This window comes from Triturus cristatus, chromosome 3_2 (assembly GCF_964204655.1).
Source record: "Triturus cristatus chromosome 3_2, aTriCri1.1, whole genome shotgun sequence".
NCBI classification, from domain to species: Eukaryota; Metazoa; Chordata; class Amphibia; order Caudata; family Salamandridae; genus Triturus; species Triturus cristatus.
Genome location: NC_140584.1, coordinates 1222720486 through 1222742776, shown reverse-complemented (window position 1 = coordinate 1222742776; position 22291 = coordinate 1222720486). Strand labels below are relative to the sequence as shown.

At 45.4% G+C, this 22291-nt stretch overlaps 1 long non-coding RNA gene across 1 annotated transcript; it reads right to left on the bottom strand.

The window, feature by feature from the left end:
• Positions 1 to 856: 856 nt before the first annotated feature.
• LOC146859508 (uncharacterized) lies at positions 857 to 22062 on the bottom strand. Its single transcript, XR_014980131.1, has 3 exons — positions 21848 to 22062; positions 4759 to 4818; positions 857 to 3196 (listed from the first exon to the last, which is right to left on the bottom strand). It is a non-coding gene; the product is annotated as an uncharacterized LOC146859508 (long non-coding RNA).
• Positions 22063 to 22291: the final 229 nt, after the last annotated feature.

The following is a 22291-nucleotide window of genomic DNA, read 5'->3' as shown; positions in this document are numbered from 1 at the left end:
CACCCGGCGCACTACGGCCCCCTAGGCCCGACTCCTGGGGACATACCCACCCTCCAAATACCCAATTTAACTCACAAAGTGGTGGGGGCACATGAAGAAACTGCGACCCCGAGCTTGCAGCCTTGGTTTGCCCAGAAGCTTTCCCATTGCAATCCATTGAGCGCAAAAAGGGTCAAAGGCACCCTGCACCCACCTGCCCGAATGGCCCTGGCAGTGTAACTTCTACTCCTACCTACTTCTCACATTTGCCCTGAGCAAGTGAGTAGGACCCCAGCTCCCACAGCCATGTGGCCTGCTAGTCAGCAGCCAGCAACCAAGGACCCCCTGCCTCCCATGGGATAACATAGTGCAAAACTCACTCTGCCCCCGTCCGACACAGTCCCACAGATGGTGTAACAGCTCTACAAACATGAGCCTGGGGGAACCTTGAGTCTGTGTACAGAACCGTAACTCTGCCAGTTGAGTACTTACCAATAAGCCGATAACCCAAATGTATTCCATAGGGTAACATTAATTGGTTTCATAAGAAATACCTTGTAAGTGTTGAGATTCTAAAAGTTAAAGGTTTTGCTTAAAAACAACCAACTAACAGAAATGGAACAAATCAACTGCTATTAGGAGAGATCCCAATGCTGGATCTTGTTGCCCAGCACTGACCCTGAAAACCACTCACAATCGTATTTACCAATCACACTATTTTCTTCCATAGGAAATCATTGGCAGTAAAATTTCTTCCTAGGAAATATTTCCTGAAAATCACAACAGCAACTACAACGGATATACTCACATGTTTCCAAGACCTTGCACAGGACTGAATATAGGATCCAGGCCATGAAAAGTTATCCTGGAAGTAATCATTAGCAAATCACTTCAAACTCACATTGAGCTCAATGTATTATTGTGTTTGAAATTGTGTTGCCTATTGCAACAACTTGTAACTATTACCTACCAAAGTCAATGGCACATTGCCAAAGTATGTAACTAAAGCCTCGCAATCTGAGTAAGTTTCTGTTGATGCCTATTGTTGATTACAAAATAAAACAAACATATATTTTTCTATCAAAAACAGTGGCCTTGAGTTCAGTTATTGAGTGTGTGAGACCACCTGCTGACTGAGTGTGTACAACAAAGGCTTTACACTGTCCTCTGATACTGCCTTACTGCTTGACCAAGCTAACACTTCATAGAGTAAGGTCATATCTAACTTTAACCTCTGCCCAAACTCTGGTGACTGTGGACTCTGTGCACACCGTACCAATTTGGGAACAGTATAGCCACTTTCTCACAATATGCATCTGTGATAACATGTACAAGTCTGTTGCAGGACACAAGTAGTGTCGCAAAGAAGGATAGCAAAGCATAATCTCCTGGCATATAGCCAAACACGGGACATGTTGGCCAAAGATTGTTGTGATGTAGCACATTGCATGTCACATCTCTAGGTGTTCACAATAGATTCACATTGCTGAGGAGACCCAAGGGCATAGGTCTAACATACATATATGGAACTACAAACTAAGCCACACTGAAGTTGAGTCCACAATACTTACTGATTCCAAAGTGCATTGCGTCAGTCAGCTCCTACCTGTGCAAAACCTATGCAAAAGCTGCTTCTGAGCACTGCCATGAAGTGCACACATATTGGCCAATGTGCCCACGGATGTCATTTAAACTGCACTCAGCATATAGTCTGGATCAGTGGCAAGATTACAAGGGTGTCATCACTATGAGACAATGCGATAGTAACAGCTGGGATGAGTGGCTATGGCACTGTTGGTACAGGGAGCAATGCCGTATGTCACCACTTGTGTGCAGCACAACTGTGTATCTGCAAACCTACATCATCAGGTCCCAAGGCATTACTGTAATGAGTAAGTGTGTCACAAAAGCAAGAAACTCGAAGTTAAGTCTGTATTCCGGACAGTGCTAATATTCCAAGACACCTGTGAGTGACCTCTATTCCAAACTCAATACTCAATCTCATATGACTCATGTGACTCACTGACACTGCTGTGCCATGTGACATTAACAATGGACACACAAATGACCAACAGCATGCATGGAATAGAGATAGATTGGCCATGGCCAGGAACATGTGAGATGTTGGAGATCACAATGAACTGTCACCAGAGTAGGCCGTAACCCATAATTGCTAATCTATCAGACATGCAAGGTTATTGTGCTCACATCTAAGGTATCTGGGCTCAATCCATCCTGCTGAGTGACAGGTCACGACCATAGTTACACACACAATGATTACTCCAAAGATGGTTTGATTTGCACACGATGGTGCAAGACCCACTCCCCCGCATCAGCCATGATATAAGTGCTGGCAGAAATCTATGGTTAACACGATTTATTATACAAAGACATATATATATAAAATGATAACCTACACTAATCTATGTCCCTAACTCTAGCCCTAACCTAAGTACAAATATGAATTCTACCTAAAACTATCTTCACTAACTATTTACAAACACAGAAAAAGAATAAATACATCAACACCCCACCCAAAGATAAATGAAACCTATCCCCAAATCCTATAAAATACAATTAGTAAAACCAGTCTAAAACTAACCCTAACTAAGCCTACACGTAACCTATGCTAAACAACACATACAACTAGGACATCACACAACATAATAATAAAAGGGGGACAGTGTGGGAAGGGAGAAGGGGGGGTGAGAACTGGGGCAGTGTTTAGGGCAGTCCGAGGTGGGCCCTGATCTCGTAGATCTGCCTGTTCAAGTAGAGGAACTCATGCCGGAGGTCCTATAGGAGGCTAGTGTGGCCCTGGAGGATCCTCATTATCTGTACCACTCCAGGGTCCATGGGGGCCTGTGCGGGGGCTGGTGCCGGTACCCGTACTGGTGCTGGTGCCGGTGCTGGTGCTGGTGTGGGGGCTGGTGCTGGGGCTGTGGCTGGTGCAGGTGGCGGTGCATGCTGGCCTGGCACCGGTGCGGGTGTGGCAGCAGGGGGATCGACATCCCGGGATCCCACGACAACGCCTGTGGTGGATGGTGTACAGCCGCTGCCAGTGGTGATACATTCTGGCAGCGACGCCAGGTCCCTGCCCTCCTCTCGGCCCGGTACCTCCGTGCCATCAACCAGTAACCCTTGTGTCCCTTCCGCACATGGAGGTACCGGTCCTTGGCGACCTGGAACCGGTGCTGTTCCTCAGGTGTCATGTTGTCTGAGAGAGAATAAAAATCTATGTCAGTTTTCTTTCCCCTACACTATGTAACCGTACCACAAGTGGAAAACAACATGTTAAGTCAAGGACTGACCTGTTAAACACAATGTCTATGCATGATTAAATAACTACATGCTGTTGAGGCTGACATGACAGTGCATGGCATGGGACATGCACTGACACATCTGAAAGCTAAGGATACGCTACAAACATAACACCTTTGGACAACCGGGCTGTGTGTGACCTGTACAATTGACTTCATTCGGGAGGCATAACCCCTACATGCACAGCTCAACCCTCTCCCGACCTGTGACAGACAGCTGCATCAGAATTAAAATGTACATGTGCAGCCATGTGTGTCCCCCAGGAACTGTATGCAGAACATCAAGTCAGTGCCAAGACAGGCAAGGGTGTATGTGTGCAGGTGTGAATACCTACCTATTGTAGTCTCACACTACATGCACAATAACAGGCCTAGGACTGCCCTACTCACACTTGTAATCATGCTGCATCATGCCGCACACATGGAAACATGTTTAGGGTATGAATGCGGACTTAGGCACTTACTCACTCCAGCATTACTATGCAATTGGTAATAGTCATCCACTGCGAGGGGGATACATCATTGACCCACAACTGCCAGTCATGCATGTGTTGTAACCCCCAATCGCACTCCATAGTAGAGATGAGCACGCATGCTTCAACTACGCAAACTGTTACAACGGATTACACATTGTAATGGCACCCTGGGGTCATGAGGATTGTGTAATTGTTATGGCTAATGTGTACACACAGATCTTGTTGCCACAGTCCTGATTACCTCATCTATGTGACATAAAATGATGCAGAGCTAATGCATGTCTATGAAATGTGTGTTAAGTGATGTCACCAATTGTGTCAGATGAGTTGGTACACATGATCCTGATTCCAGCCTGGTATGTCCACACGGACATAGCCTGTCAACACATTGCAGTGCACAAATATCAATTCTCAATTGACGTACACATCCATGGAATGTGTTTGTGTAACACACCATTGACAATATTGGATCTGAGCTACACCCTGCCACTTCTGCTTCTGTGCTATGCAGCATACCTTAGGTATCACTGTGCCAAGATGTATGACCTTGTACAGACATAATAGCACTGCCTCATTGTGCACAATGCTACACCCACTGTACGCCCCTTGGACGATGTCAACCGCATGTAAGTGTGCCATATTGCTTAGGCTGCGCAAATGAACATAGGAGTAAATGCTAGTGGCCTATTGCCATCACAACTGCAGTGTAAATGCCTAGTTGGCAGCATTATTAGCTCGGAAATAGGCACATACATTGACATGTGTATCAATGACTGTTGATGGACAAACTCACAACTCTGAATGAGATGCATTGTACTCCTTTACATTACCATATTAGACACAGTACGGAAAGGCTGAATACCTCTGCACATCATAGGCAATTGACATGCGATACACATCCATGCTGCTAATCAACAACATGCTGTATTTGGCACAGACACTCATGACCACGCAACATGCCAATATTTCTTGTCACTACTCACCAGTGGCGTGTGGGTCCCAGAAATGGTCAATGTCCCCCTGGGTGATCGGTTGGCGTCCATCTGTGAGAGGACAAACGCAAATATGTGTTGTTATATGTAAAACCCCAGCAAACGTGGCATATTCACCATATGAATTGTTACAGTGACAAACAATGCAACATCCCTGTGGTGTGGACTTCATGTTGGCAACATGACTGGGCCTACTTTGAATGGCATCCACACACAAACATGTGGAAGCAGAGGCTGCACAGCCAAAACATCACTGGTGGCCGAGATGCACATCTGAGTTGTTTCACCCAATATCAAGGCACCTCATCCACACGGAGCGCAAATAAACCATTTTACTCATCATCCTTGACCAATCGCAGCGGCTTTCAGCACTGTCTCACAAAGGCCACCAATATGCAGACTCCACAAGAAAGGGATCCAAGACAAGGCCCTCAACTGGATCCGCTCCTTCCTCAATGTACATACGTGTGGGGCAGACACCCCTCTGTTGTCTTGGAGCCTCCAACAAACAGCCGTGGAGTCCCCCAGAGATCCTCTTTCAGCCCTACAATCTTTCACATCTACATGTCTCTGCACGCCACAATCGTGATTAGCTATGGACTGAACATTGTATCATAGGCATATGACTACCAACTCCTCCTCGACACATCCAGCCCACACAACTAGAGCAAACAAAAGTACTGTAAATCCATGGCAGAGCTTCCTAGATGAATGTCAAAGAGCTGCATACAAGTGTGCAAAAACACACAAAAAGTACCCATCATGCATCAAAGCCTCCACACATGTAATTACACTCCTCACACGGCATGGGGGACCCACACTACAACACGGCCCAAGCATGCGACATGTAATCCATCATGGACTCCAATGTCAAAGATAATTGCAAGATCTATCCGGTCTCATCATTGTGCTTCCACACACTCTGCCTCCTATGTCAGACCCTCAAATGACTCCTACTCAGACACACATAGATACTCACTCATGCCCTGTGCAATAGCTCACCCTACTATGGCAACACAGTCCATGACATATTTAACATGAACCACAACCGCAAGCTGCAGGACATCTCAAATTCAACCACAGGACTGATCATCACACTGCCAGGATCCTGTCACACCTCCCACCACCTGCGCACACTCCACTGTCTCCACATCAAAGCTAGAGTCACATTCAAGATGTGCACCCAGGATCACACAGCCATCCACAAAACTGGGTAAACATACCTTAACATCCAACTCTATTTCCATGGCACATCAAAGGACCCAACGATCCAACCAGCTGGCCTATGCCATGTTCTCCGCCCCAGAGGGACCTGATTGTGAGTCTGCTCCTTTTCCTACCTTGCAGATATGGCCTGTGGCACACTTCCGCTACACCTCTGACAGGCAACATTGCTCCCCATCTCCAAGCACTAACGCTGATACCGCCATGCCCCTGCAACCCTTCCTGCTGAGTATTCGCTCACATTAGGCATGTGTTTTTTGGGATGTTGGACACCGGGAATGTCCATTCCTATGTGGTATTGCCAGTGGCACAGTTACTCTACGTGGTCATTGCAACGCCAATTATCACTCCACCTTGCACTGCATGGCACACATCAATAATGTGTATTTTTCTACACTATTCCAACACCTTCCGTACTGTTGCACACTCTGTAGTGGGAAGAGTGTGTCATGCAAATCCAAGGTCAAGAACATCATGCGCAAGTATTTATCGCAAGTCGCATTGCATTAACCACATTGTTACAGTATCACGGTCTTGGAACTGCATTAAAACATCTTGGGGCATATGTATCACGTGATTTTGTATTCGCAAACGCTGCGATTCGCAAGAAAACAGCATTTGCGAATACAAAATCTAAAAACTGGATGTATGAGCCTTTTTCGCAACGCACTAATGATGACTCGCTGTTTTTGGGTTTCATTAATTTGGCGAAAGCATTTAAGGAATCGCAAATTGCGATTCCTTAAATGCTAGGTAACAAGCACCCAAGTTGTGCGACTTCTCGTTAAGAAATTGCAAATTACCAGCAACTTCAAGTTGGTGGTATGTTGCGAATTCTTATAAAAAAGCACTTTTTTGCATTTTTCTAGGTGCCATGTGGCGCACATTCATGCCCTTATGGCATGTATGTGCGCCATATGCGCACACATGCTCATTTCAGGGGTGCATCAGGACGTCATCATGACACCCTTGCACCTTAGAAATTATTCAGATTTTGCGATTAGCAAATTGGGAATCACAATTTGAGAATGACTTCCCATTCATTCCTATGGGCCTCCTGGCCCTTAGGAATGAATGGAAAGGTATTCCTTAATTGCAATTTTGCAATTTAGTAATCTCAATTAAGGAATAATCAGAATTTGGTAAATATGTGCAAATTTTTTACATACCTCACGTTTTGCAATTCTCAAATAGCGATTCTCTAAAAATCGCTATTTGTGAATCGCAAATGTGGTTTTTGATACATATGCCCCCTTATCTTCTTCTCACACACATCACTCATATATGTGCGTAACATTAGTTGTGGACAACAAGGGAATTGGTACTTACAACCCTAGATGCCAGGCAGGACACCGGTGTAAACAAGCAGGTCCGCCTCCCGCGCCAACATATCCTGCCAGCGGTGCTTCCACTGCCACACGGTCCGGGACACCTTAAATCAGCGTAGCATCTGCGCCCGCACCCGCTCCCACCGCAACTTGCGCACCGCAACACTACACCCCTGGAGGATGCGCCCTCCCCTCTCCAGCATCAGAGGCAGGTAGCACCGCACCAGCCACAGGAAGCCCCCCCAATGCCTCCTCAGACATCCGCCCTGACCTGCCCATCCCCCCGGCATCTCCACACACCCCAGTTCTCGACCCCAGAATACTAAACAGAAAACCCAAGTAGGACAATAGTAAAAAAACCCACACAAAACACAACAAGACTGAGGACAGTAGACAGTAGAAAGTAAATTAAATGTGAAAAAATCCGAAAAACACGTTAGACAGGACACAGCAACACTCCAAACTACACTCTCCACCAGCACAATACCAAGAACACCTCCTCCTGTTGCGGTAGATGTGTTCGCTGTCCGCAGGGGGCACAAATGGTAAATGTGTGCAGTCCATTGCACCGATCACCTGTGGTATGCCAGCAATGTCATGAAATCCCTGCTTGATGGCAATCTGCTCCTGCACAATATTGGGGAAGTATAGGTGCTGCGGAATCAGGCAGTGTATGGCATCCAAGACAGTGGGGAGGAAGGTTGAGAAGGATGCCTGTGATACTCCACCGACTCTGGCTGTTGTTGGTTGGAATGTCCCAGAGGCCAAGAAGTGCAGCACAGCGAGCAGTTTTGTCTGCGCAGGGATATTGGTTGTTTTGGTGGCGTCAGCCTGTGGACAATGAGGGTCAGGATGTGCTGGATGGATGTCCTTTTGAGCCTGTAGTGGGCTATAACTTCCTCTGGCCTTAAGTCTGTGGGTTAGACACATCTGCGCATTGAGCACTGTCTTCTTCGTCACTGCATGTGTGGTGGTGGTCGAGGTAGTGGTGGCATTGGGGGTGGTTGTTGTTGTTGCTGCATTGGTGGGAGTCCGAGCTGCAGGATAACTATCTCCATGGCTTCTGTGGCTTTTCTGGGAAGCTCGGGCCAACTCTCCCTTATATACACCCACTTATATCCAGTTTAAGTCAGGGTTTTATCAGATGTTAGAAACTGGAGTTAGCGGGAGTTAGCGTGCGTTTTTTTGTAGCTAAGCATTTTGGAGATAACTTTGTTAATATGGAGCAGCTGTGTTAGCAACTTTTTTCGTGAAATTTCAGTTAGGAACGCCTCCCTTGCATGTCATTAGCAATAATTATTGCTTGCTTGGAAGGCGATAAATATCCAGTAGCTATCGCCGAAAAACTTGTTGATAAGGCAATAAAGTTATCGCCGCTTTATCGCCGCCTTGTTGATATGCCCCCATATTTGCACATTACAAGATGTTAAACAACCATCATGTGTGACATGTGTTCATGTCACTTTCAATAAAATAACTACAAGTACGGCAACACAGCCTTCAGCGAGTGTGAGGTCACAAACATAGTGGAAACAAGTACCAAGATTCACAATGAAATAGCACCCATGTTACCAAATGTCACAAGCACACTACAGCTTGATCTACTCTATCCAATGTAAAACAACCAGTGAAAATGTGCATACAATAATGGTGATGTGACCTAATCTACTTCACCGGGACCTATACTATAATCTTAAAGACCCCAGAGTTATCGTCCTGTATGTGTCAAAAATCTAGAACAGGCTAGGGGGCAGGACATACAATGTCATTGTGTTGCTATATGGCTGATTATGGTCATCTACTTTTTGTTCATTAGTGGCACCAACAGAAAAGCCATATGATCACCATGAATCCCCCCCCCTTTACTGAACTATCTAGAACAGAGCCGTCCACAGAATATCATTCTCAACGTAGGTCCTTGACAAAAAGAATCGTAACACATCACAAATATTAGTTGGAATAGTTGGTTTGTCTAGTACAGTCGAGGAGAGTTCATCTGCTGTGTGTCCCTTGTCTACAAAGTGTGTTGTCAGCTTGGATGAGTTTAGTTTGCACCAAATGGTGCTCCGGGGTTCACTGATGTGAACCTTGATCCTCCTGGATGTCATCCCTACATACCGGAGACAACCAGGACATGTGATCAAATAGATCAGCTTGTCACTGTCGACATTAGTGTGCATTTTGTAATTTAGTGCTGAGTCCAAGCTCCAGAGGTGTGGACTACGTAGTGTATGCACAGACCCCACAGGATCCACATGGAAAGTACCCCCTCACTGGCAAATGGGTTTACAGTGTGTCCTGTATGGATGCTAGAGGGAGGAGAGGTCTTGTGTGTACAAGTTGGTATTTGAAAGTTTGACTGCATTTAAAGGCAAATAGAAGTAGCTGACAAAGTAATTTACCTTTATTTAAAATGTGCCAGTTCGTACGTACCACCCATTTGATGGTAGTTGAAAAATTACTGAAGGTGCTAACAGAGACTATTTTGTCAGTAGTGATTTTCTTCAATTTTTTCTCCAGTAAGGCGGCACAGTTGTTATTTCTTGCTTGTTTGGCTGCAGTGATTTCAGGATAGTGCCCATGGTCTAACTGCATGTCCAGAACATGTGGTTGGTCCTTATACTTGGATATCTGTGGGCGGTTGCACCTTACTTGAAAACATTGTCCTACTGGTAAATTGAACTTCCATACTTTGGGATGGTGGCTCTTAATCAAGAGTAGTGCATTCCGGGCCATCAGCTTCCTGTGCACTTTTGTCTAAAGGGTGCCCTTTGAAATAGGGCACCACTATGGGAACGTCAAAGGCAGTACCTGCATGCAAATGGACTGATGCAATTCATGCTCTGTGGGTATTGAGGTTCATGCACACAGGGGAGCACAATATATACCCCCTCCATGCATCCCATGGCCCTGAGGCAACAGTGGGCCCGTAGGGCCCACTTTGTTTCCTCTCCGCCATTGTTTTCATGGAGGATGAACTGCCATTAAAACTTTGGCAGAAAGGAAACTCGTAGTCCAGTAAAGCATATTGTGACCTCAAGACTGCCACGCCACCCCGGACGGTTGAGAGAGTGCAATGGCTGTCCGACTGTCCTACTTGTAATGGGGCGGTCGGACCGCTGATGTGGCAGTGGCTGGACTATCAACATGAGTCTGGTGGTCAGTGGATAGCCTGACTCATAATCAGGCCCTTAGCATGTATATTATTACCGAACATCAGTATTAATTACGTTTTTAAGGTGAATGTTGGCATATTACCATCTAACATGTTTGTTAAGTTAAGTTATGGTGGAGTGGGAAGTGGAGAGTGGAGAGTATAAGTTTACTCTCCAGTAATTTCTCAGAATTATTTTGCTTTGTAGTGGAAGTTGTATATTTAAATTTTTAGTTTGGTAAACTTTATTAGTTAGAAGTTTTAAGTTATTTGGAATGCGTGATTTACTTCGTACTACTGTTAATTAAGTGTGCTATCTTGTAGTGGGAATATTAAATATTTATAATTTGGTATATAGTTTTTTTATATTAGCTAAAAATGTGGTGGAAAACATTCGTTTTTTGTGTTACAGGTGAGAAAATTCCCATTTGAAAGTTATTTTGTGGGAGAAAAAGTTTTTATATTTTTATGGAATTAATTTATTATATTTTGTTGTGCTTAATAACTTATAATAGCATAAATGGGTATAATTAATCCGGTATTGTAGGATTTATATTTTACATATTTAATCATTAAATAGTAAAAAAACACATATATGTTTGCAGAGACAAAACAACTTAATGCAAGTTTGAATAAGTTTGAAAACATTTTATTCAGATGAAAACAGTTTTATTTTTTCGAAACATAACACATTGTATATTATTTGGAATTCAATATAAACATTTTTTGAAAATGTTCAAAAGTAATAATTAGAAATAAAAAATTAGTCTATAATTGGTATACAATAGGTATTGGTAGTGTATATTTGGAAGACAATATTAACATACATTTGCATTTTTGCTAAGTAATATATATTGCTGTAACATACAATAAATAATATTATATATTTATTATATTATTTAATGGAGTAATTTTTAGTAACATTTATTAGTAATAGACAGAAAAAATATATTTATTTAGAATTGTTTCTAGAAACATATTTGTTAGTATGTTATGGTAACATTTTGTAATACACTTTTTCTTACAGTTGTTTAACAAATGTATTTGTAATACATATTAAATAATGTTATCAATATTATAGTATTATGTAATATGTATTTTAAAATTGTTAACAAAATTATGAACATATAATAGTTTCACATGTATAACATTTGTTCATGTATATTAAATATTATTAGTTATACTATAATATTATTTAATTTATCATTATATTTTTCAAACATACTAAAAAAAAATGTGTACAGTATTTTCCATATTTCATATATTGGTATATTGATTCATATCATGTGTAATTTTCATGCATTTTTTTAAGTATTTTAAACATAATGTTTATAAGCTTTACACATTTTAAAAGTGTATATATAGTAAATAATATTGTACATATTATACTATTATTTGATATATATTTTACAATTTTTATAAAATATTTGATGAACATTTTTGACATGTTGAATATTTTTTCATATTTAAAAAATATATACTTACATAATTTTGACTTGATTTCATTTTCCAATTGATTTGTATGGAGAAATTGTTGTTTTTCCAGTCTTACTAGGCAGCCATTTATTTTACAACTAACTGTGTTTTGTATTCTCTCTCTGTTGTTTTTTGGTCGTTCGCAGAGAAGAAAGATCACGGTTGGGTGCTGCGTTTCTTCGGGAAAGGTAAGCTTATAGTTATTTTTAAGGTAATTTGAAGGTTGGGGAGGTAGCTAAGTTATATATAGAATATGTATGTATATTATTTTTAATGTTGTGTAATGTAGCATTTTTTGGGTAGTGTATGGCGTTGAAGAAATCAAAACCTTTTCAGGGGTTGCACTGATACACCTGGTCCTTTTAAATCAACAAAGAAGAGATTGGCACAGAAGGTGTAATATAAAAAAAATGCATTTATTAAACCTCACATGAGGGAGATTGCATCACACAGTACCCTCAAGTCACTGTAGGAGGCATTCTAAGGAGTACAGAGAACAGGGGCCTTGTATACCCTCACAGGGGCTCAAAAGAAGGCGGTACAAGTACACATGAGAAGAGTTACACACATAGATGGTCATACAGAAACTGCACAGTCAACAAGTAGGAGGTGTAATGAGTTGCTGACATCAGTTAGAACAGCCTGACAGTTCTATACTAGGAGCAGGTGCATTCTACTAGCTAGGCTCTTCTGAGCTTGTGCGAGGTTCTGGAAGAGGGAGAAAGCAAATGGCTAGCACATAGCTAACTAAAATGGCTGCCAAGTACAAAATGGCTTTCAGCTCATGCTAACAAATCCCTGCAATCTTTAACAGCGTAGCGTGAATTCATGTTTTCGTTTACAGCAGACAGTGTTGTAGTTTATTAGTTATATGTAGTTTAGTAGGTTAAATGTTGTTGTACGTTTTGTTGTATTATGAAATGTTAAATTTCGAAATGTAAATATTTGTGCAGGAGGGTGTTGTGTTTCTTTTTTACCAGTGTTTTGTTCCGGGCATATTTTTTAACAGAAGATGCGTTTTACTTTTTTTTTTAACCCCTTCGACGCTCATGACGGAACGGTTCCGTCATGAGCGTCGGTTGAGCTGTGCTCATGACGGAACCGTTCCGTCATGATCACGCCCGCGCAAGCAGCAGTCAGCACAGCGGGGGAATCCGCCCTGCATGGAAGGGGTTAAGGAAATAAGGAATGTTTGTATTTGTTTATTATAAACTAATACTTTTTAATGGTTTCCTTTTTTTCAATTTTCCTGTAGCAGTTCTTTTGTTAAATCTATTTTTTGGATTTTTTATGGTTTGAAGACAAACTGGATTAATTTGAGGGATTTATTTTGACTACCTTGTATTTAAATTTTTTTTTGGGCTTGTTAACTTTTTTAAACTAAAGTTTTGTAGATTACTTTTTGCATTTTTCCCGGATTTTTGCAGAGCTCTGCAACTACAAAACTGTAAGTAATTTTAAATATTTTAATATTTTGGGAAATAATACATGTTTAATTATTTTTTGATAATTTTATATTGAGTGTATTGTTTTATGAAAAATATGTAGGGCCATATTCACAAGAAACTATCGCTGAGTCAACGGCACTTTATCGCAGCCAAAGTTGCGATAAATCTATCGCTCCATTCACGAGCTGGTGTTAACAGCCCACAGCACCAGTTTACTTGCAATAGCAGCCGCAAAAAACATTGCCACAGAGGCCCCCCACAACTATCGCTAATGAGATGCAGAATGGGCGATCCCGTGCCAGAAGCCACAACAACATCACACATTCTCAACGACCAGACAGAACTGCGATAAGAACACAAAACAGGCAATAAGGCACGTTAGCACTAGGAAATCTACACCTGCTCTGACCTGGTGTTAAGTCAGACGGCAGCCTGCACAATAAAAGGGAGCACAGCCCAGGGCCACATCAGAAGGGCAACAGATCCCATGGAACCACCCATCATGCGGCCCGTACACTCAAGAGGGCCACAACACCCAGCAACACCACCTCGGGACCACAACTCACACCCAGAACACCTCCCCGGACCACAACAGACATAGTACAGACAAAGACAGCAGACCCCCAGGAAGTGTACCAGCCTCACAGACCCAACATCTGACAACGTCACCGTCCACCACAGGCTGAAAGGGACAACCATACTACGCATCTCGACAATCATCGCCCAACAGGCCTATGTTACCAACACAGCGGACAACCAACATCCCACCCCACACCAAGCTGCTGGCTTGGCTGCACCTGTTGGCCCTTGGTACCCCCCAACCAACACCCACCAGAGTCGGAGGAGTCTCACTGCCAGCCACATCCAAGTCCCTCACACCTGTCCTGGACCTCACCATCACCCTGGTACCCCAGTCACCATACATCCAACAAAATGCGCAGGTCGTGCTGGAGACCAAGCAAGGATCATACGCCATATCAGGATGCACGCATGTGTTGGGGGCAATCCACAGCACACATGTTCCACCTGTGCCCCCTGGTGACACAGCACACAATCACCGCAACAGAAAGCACACGTCCCAACCCGATGTGCATGCAACAACAAAACACCGTGGAACCTCCAACAATGTCGCCTTCATATACACAGCCAGTGTGCATGATTTCTCCATCCTCCGACAGTCCATCAGCAACCAGAGTTCCAATGATGGCACCAAGGGAAATGCACAGCCCATTGGCAAGTTCCAAATGAACACCCCACTCACCCCAACTCCACAACCATGCAAATCACAACTCTTGCAATGCACACGTCACAAAATCACAACCAACATGCACAACAACATGCACATCCACCAGACATGACAGAACAACTCACAATGGTTACCTGGCCAAGCCGTGAACATGAGCCGTCAACGGCATGGCACCTCAGCCACACAACAGCCGAATGTGGGGAGAGGTGGCAAACAGGCATGTGTTAAGGATGCAGTAGTACCATGATTGGAAAAGTACACAATGCCAAGAGTGGCAGAGATGTGCTGGACAGACCACAGTATGCAGCACAGACCCATATTCATGGCGACATAAACTTCTGATGTATGGAGTGTAGCACAGCCAGTTGGGGACCTTACAGAAATCTTGCCTGTTATGTCCCCCCCTAAGCATGATTGAAGTGGGATGGCCCGGCGTACGCCACACCAGTGGAGGGGTGTGAATAGGAATCACGTAGCCCTGGGTGTGGTCCTCTTCCGGAAAACGCCCAACTTTTCTGCCAGGGCAGCGACTCTCACCCTGCCGCGAGGCCGACACCATCCTCTAGAGCAGAGTTGCCTGCGATGCTGTGTGCCTACTGGACCACGAAGCTGTCAGGCCTGCCCCTGCACAGCCAGGCCTCACTGATCACCTGCCGACACTGGCGTGTGTCAAGGAGGGCCCACCACATTACGGCACAAGCTCCTGTCAGCCTCCTCAGACCAACACGGCCTCCACGACCCGGGCCTGCTTTAGTCATTTTTCATTGACGTACTCTACTGCCACCTCAGGCCTACTCCTCGGCATAGTAGGTCCCATGTGTGAAACTGTGTCATGAGTCATGAATGGCCGTGACCCCAAATCCGGGCCAGCGGCAACAGCATCAGGCCCCACCCGATCAGTGAGGTATAGTTCCGTATGGGCTTCTTGCGACACATGGTGCCACTAACCCTGTTCAATGCCAGCTGGTGACACGTGGTGCCACTAACCCTGTTCAACGCCACCCTGTGACACGTGGTGCCACTAACCCTGTTCAACGCCAGCCGGCGACACGTGGTGCCACTAACCTAGTTCAACGCCAGCCAGCGGTACGTGGATGAGGGACCATGACTACCTTGCGGACCAGTAGGTACCACATCCAGCACCTAGGCACAGTCCACACCAGTGGTCGGATGGAGAGGAGTAAGAGGAAGATGCGGCTCAGTCCGGACAAAACCCAGGTCACATACATGGAGGTGTCCCAACAGGTGGTTCCACTGAACCTGAACTACGCAGGCAGGTGAGGCCATCCAACCTGTGCCGGTGACACTCGGTGAATGGCTTATGCTGACCGCTGCCTCAGGCTTACATCACAGTCAGGTAGGTCACACATTTGGAACTGAGTCTTGATTACACCATGGCAGCGAACACCATTTAAGGCATAGAACAAGTCACTATACTCACTTTGATGTGGTGCCTACAAGTCTGTGCATGGCATCACAACCACACGTGTCTTTGGCCCAATGCGGACTACTGCCCTCGGCCTATGCTGCGCACGAGTGGGTCACAGATTTGGAAATGAATATCGGTTATTCAAAAGGCAGAATACATGTCATCGCACACACGGAGAGGCATAAGAGGATGACGCGTTGCAGTCCAGAGGGAACAAGATCAGCTTTTCGGAGGTGATCGAACACTACCGACAACTGCCCTTGTGTCTCTAACTGTGTGCCTCGCCAGCCAACAACACGTGGCAGGGGGCCACTGCTGACCAGTAGGTCACAGACTCTTCATTTTGAAATGGCTGAGTTCATATCAGCGTACCAGCATCATCGCAGACAGCATCCCCTCTCAGCCCCGGTGCCACTAAGTCTGTTTCCCGACAATCATGGACACTCTCTGGTCGAACTTTGGTGGCGTCTGAATCTATGGACTAGGGGGCAGTTTTCATCCTCATGTAGCTGATACCGAATTGGTGTTGGCAACAAGGCTGTCGCATTCCACTCCTTCATTTGCTGCTTCCGGATAAAATCAAACCTTTCGGCGTCATGCCCCACAGGACACCTTCCACTTTCCCCCGAAACCCTCTGCAACATACACCTTGGCCATTGATGGTGACCCGCTCAGGTCGCATGGCCCATCTGACTGCACCACAAGTCACCGTCCTGTGGCTGGGTGCCTGTGCCAGCCGCTGAGCATCCGAGGCCACTAACTCTGTACTTGTCAGGTCCAGGACCCCTTCTTCAGAGATATTGGATGGCCCCTGAAGCATTGGCCTTGGGGTCATCAACGCCATTTCTCTGTGGCCCTGTGTTTTACCCAGCTACCGGGCCCAACAGTGTCTCACCAGGGCTCACACACCAAATCGAGTCCTGACCAGCCCGAACATGGCATCACCGCAGGAGGCACAGTTTCCTATCCCCAGTGCACTGCAACTCACGGACACTTCTGTTTGCATTTTGGGTGTCCTCTGGACTTTATACAGCTCCCTCCATGTTGCTCAGCAGTTGACTCTTTTATGCATGTGTTTTCTGTTTCCGTTGCACTGCTGTCTAATGTTCAAGTGGTTGCCAGCACCAGAAATTCTGTACGGAATGGCTTACACTCACCCCACACACATCCAGCATCGGCATCACTGTACATGTGGCCCTGCCAATAAAGGGACCGGGCGCATGTGCCCGTAGCCAGTTCAATATGATATCTGCGTGTGTCCCTGTGGTCTTGTATGCATGAGGGCCCTGGGCCTGACACCATTACATTGTGCTGTGTACATCAGATGCAGACGTGTCACCGCAGGCAGTGGGTTGGAGCTTGGACATGTAGCTTTGTCATCACCCACTCAGTTCGTGAGGGGATGGCCAGGGCCATCGTACGCAGAGCCAACATGGGTGTGTGACTGCTATTTGAGCACCCCTGCCCGTGGTGCTGTACTGTGAATGTGCAACTGCATGTGTCTCTATGGCAGTGTGGGTCTCCTTAGTGGGGTGTTGGTGGCCCCTGAAGGGTGATGGACACCTACGTATGTGTCCTGGTTTGCATTCCATGGGTTCGGTCCCCCCACACCTGTTGGGACACCTTTTGGTGTGCAGGAACATGGCATTGGGGTGCGATGTGTGGGTGGGTGAAGTGTTGTGATCCAGCTGTGCTTGCGGGTGCTTCCTGCTGTGTGGTCTGTTTCAGGCTCGATGTTCTCCTCTGAGTAGCTTGGCTGTCCGGGTCCTGGTGGGGGGTTGCGTGGGATATCCATGTGCTGTTGTAGGGTGTCGGTGTCGACGGTGTGGTGGTCCTCTCCGGCATCACTGATGTGTTGTTTTCTGTGCTCTGCTGAAGGTGTTGTGTGCCCCTCTGCGATGTGAAGGAGAGGTGCGTATTGACTTTGCATTGACATATATGTTGGCGTATTTTGCAGGTTTGCTTGCAGACTGTATGGCAATGTACATTGTGACTGTTTGGGGGTGCAGGATTCTTCTGCGGGACAGTGTGCATTTGGACTACATGAAGGATGTGATGTCGTACGCGTACATTTCCATTTCCCAGTTTCCGGCTCTGTCAGATGTGGAAGGCATGTTTCTGTGCATGTGCGGATCCAGTTGTGTCCTCTGTTCTGCAATGTCGGCTATGCGCGTTACTCCTCGTAGATGTAAATGTGGGTGGGCTCTTTGTGCTATGTGTGTGTGCTGCAGTGTGCCAAGGGGATTGGGCCCATGGACCTGGGTGATTGTGGGTGTGCAGTGTGCTACACCTCGATGTGCATGTATGCCATTGTACCCACTCCACCCGTCCCCCAGTCCCTGTTTGTTACACTCCCTGTTGATGTTGTGTCAGGTCCTATCGCACTGTTTCCGTACTCCCTACTCCTTGCACCGTCTCCACACTGATGACTGTGGCCTGGGTTTTCTTTAGCTCCTCCGGTGGCGCTGGAATGCCACCTCCTGTCGCCGTTGCTGCCTTCCTGTTGGCAACGTGTTTGTGCCTGGGTTTGGTAGTCATGTCATGCTGGCGCCTCTTGGCCTCCTGGATTGGCCACCTTAGCACTCCGACTGCAATCCAGGTGGTCTGCTAGTGGGTCAGTTGCTGGTAGTGTTCTGTCACCTCTTTTGTTTTCCTGCGGTCTGCACCCCATCTTCTTCTCCCTCTTCTCCTTGGCCTTCCCCGACCCGTTGTTCCTTGCTGGTAGTCTGTGGGGGTTGTGGGGTTCGAGTTGGCCCCTGCGCTGTGTCAGGGTGCATCCATGTTGCTACGCACTTTGGAATGTTTTTGGTATATTTTTTCTGTGGTTTTTATGGTACATTGTTCTGCCAGACGCGTGGGATTGGCAGGCCTGTTTTCACTACTTTTTTTCCGCGGTTGGCCTCATCGCATATTTTTTTGCGTTTGCGTATCGCATTTAAGTGGCTTGGAGATTATTTTCACGTGAAGATTTGGCACGTTATCTGGTGACTATCGCATGCTACCGCCTTGTTTTGAATTCCACGTTGGCATGGGGTTATTTTCCCCCGATAGGCTGCGATATTGAAATTTGTATTACACTACTCTTGCGGTAGTTATCACACGTTCTTGTGAATATACCCCATGATGTATTAGTATAAGCATGTTTAGGTAGTTTTTTCTTTGGTGTTGATTTAATTTGCACTATTTTTTAAATAATATTAAAAATACGTTCATTATGTCAATATCAACAGCTACATTAATATTTAGTTTTCTCAACATAATAATAGATTTATATTTTTAAAAAATGATTACAAATTAGGTATGTGTTTGATGTTATGTTTAGGACTATTTTTTGTTGGTTAGAGGTTGTGTTTAGAGAAATGATTTGGCTATTGTCTCTAGGTACTGTAGTCCTTTGCTATTTGGAAATAGTCTAACATTGTATTGTAAATGTTCATAAATTGTTTTTGTGTGTTTATTTAGTTTAGGGAAGAGTTGTGGGAAGGATTGCTCTAGTCTAAGGGCTTAATTACAAGTCTGGTGATCCATGGACCACCGTGCAGACTGACGGTGGTCCTCCGACTGCCCTATTCCGAATTGCACTGTATGGATCAGTGTGCACTGAAGTCGTTCTGCTGAAATTCCCTGCATCATCTGAGTGCATCAGTGGCACAAAGGTCCATTGAGGCTGTGTACCTGTTGCTGGTGTCTGTGAGTCTGAAGGTGGTTGTGATTGGGCTGTGTCTGATGGTGGGTGCTCTGTGGGTATGTGTGTTGTGCTACTACTGACAGAGGTAAGTGTCTGTTCGGTGGGTGCATGTATGGAAGTCTTTCTGTGTTTTGGTGTGGTGCATGTGGATGTTGGTGTCTGTGTGTGCCTATGTTTGCATCTGTGTGGGATGGGTATGGGTAAAGGGAAATGGGATGTGGACGAGGCAGGTGGAGGGGTAAAAGGATGGCCTTGGTGAAAGGCTGCTGTCTGTGAAAAGGCCATTGCCTGAAGAGGTCTCTGTAGGGCACACAGGCGTCTCTGAATGCCCTCCAGGAACTCCAGCATCTGTTTCATGATGTTGGATTGACCCTGGAGGGCACTCAGCAGTGCAGTCTGCCCTAAAGAGATCTGCCTTAGGAGGAAAATAGTCTCCTCACCCAGGGCAGCTGGGGGCACTGGGGCTGGGGATGAGGTGCCTGGGGCAAAAGAGACATCACACTCCTTATGGGAGTAGATGAGGTCAACTTGGTGGCAAGCAGCAGGGAGGGTGACGCTTGAATCGCAGGTGGTGGACAAGGGTGGTGTAGACACAGTTTCTGTGGGGTCCACCACCACAGAGCTTCCACTGGAGCCTGACTTCACCGAATATGAAGATGACAAGTCTTTATCCTCCAGGGCATGGCCCTCACTCTCCGAGACTATGACACCGCTGCTGTCAGTCTTCTGACCAGAGCCACTAAATATAGCTGTCTCCCCAAAGTCATCTGCACGGTCTCCTGTGCCTTGCATGGTTGATGCTGAAGAGACAGTGGAAACAGGTGTGAGACTACTGGCCACAATCATCCCGCACACTTCATAACAATAACACCATCAATTTACCATACACAACTGCACATACATGGGCCACTACAATTTGTGTGGGTACAAAGGGGATGAATTTCTACTGTCAGATGAATAACATAAATCCATGGTAGGAGACCCCTAACACAGACATCCCAACTACACATTGAGATTTTTGGCTACACCATCACCGCATTCTAGCTCCGTATCACGGTCCAGTATTGCAAGGCCTAGGATGTAGATCTACACACAACACATTGAAACAGAGGTACATCTGTGAACAATATATAAGGCAAATGACCAGCATAAATGATTTGCACATACTAAAACTAGGCCACAGTAGTGTACAAATACCCACAGATAACCATACCACATATTCATGTCGCATGCCACATGAATATCAGCTTTATGTGAGCACACCCTCTACATTGGACACGGGTACTCCACATAACTACTCACTACCACATCTTTGGCATCGATGACCTGGATGTGGAACACAACTGAGACTACTCATTCCATTACAAACATAGCCCACAGTAGGCCGTAATGAATAGAAGTGGACATCATGACAACGTTGGTCACAGAAACTCACACATGTCACACACTGTTTGGGTGCACACAACAGCCCACATAACCACAACATATCAACATTGCCCTTGCCACATTTAACAACACATGCAAATGCCAATCACTGTCATTATCAACATACATGTACAGGCCCTTACCATTGAACATGCATGTGGCCAGAAGACAGCAAACATAAAATCACTTGGTATACATACAATCATGTAAACAGCAAAACACATGGCACTAGTATGAATGCACATCCCACAATGTCAAACATGACTACCATTTCAAAGCCTAAATCAGGAAATATATCTGCTTCCCATTGTCAACTATGGCACATGTGAGAACTTGAGTGGAAGTGGCACATATCATTTGAGGAACAACTCTCATTACACAAAGGAGTAAAGTGTCCTTGGTGGACATCAGTCACACACAACTTTGCACATTTGTAGGCATCATGCTACATTACCAAGTGATGTTTCTCTTACACTCTGATGTCCCTTCATCACCTGTGAATCTAGAACCCAACACAAACGTCATGTGCAAAATGAAGACACCCATGGTACAACAATTATCAGCTTTGAAATATGAGTCACTCTTATCCTTTGTTTAGAATGTTCCACCTGTAAAAGGAGAAAAATGTAAGAGCACAACGGCAGAGCATGCACAATACTTACCCTCTCCAAGCTGCTGGTGTGCTCTCAAGTGTCCATCTAGCTACGGGTAGGGCACCAGCAGAACATGGGCCATCAGGGGAGTCAGGGTCCAGCGCGTGCCCCTTTGGTGTAAGAAGGAACTTCCCAGCAGGGTTTCTGCACCTCTTACGACTGTGGACACTGCACCGGTGATGGACTCCCAGGGCCCCCACTTTCTGGGCGATGGCTTTCCACAATAATTGCTTCTGATGGGCATTGACCTGTATAGAGACAACACATCAAGCAAGACAATATCACGGTATAATGTTGGAATCACACACAACTATTGCTGACAGCAAGCACAAGGATGTGGCAACTCTTCACAATGTACACGAGTAGGCCTCACATGAATACCACCAATGCATTAGGCATCCAGACTCTCATATTAATCACTACCATCTAACAACTCTGCCTGTACACAAATGT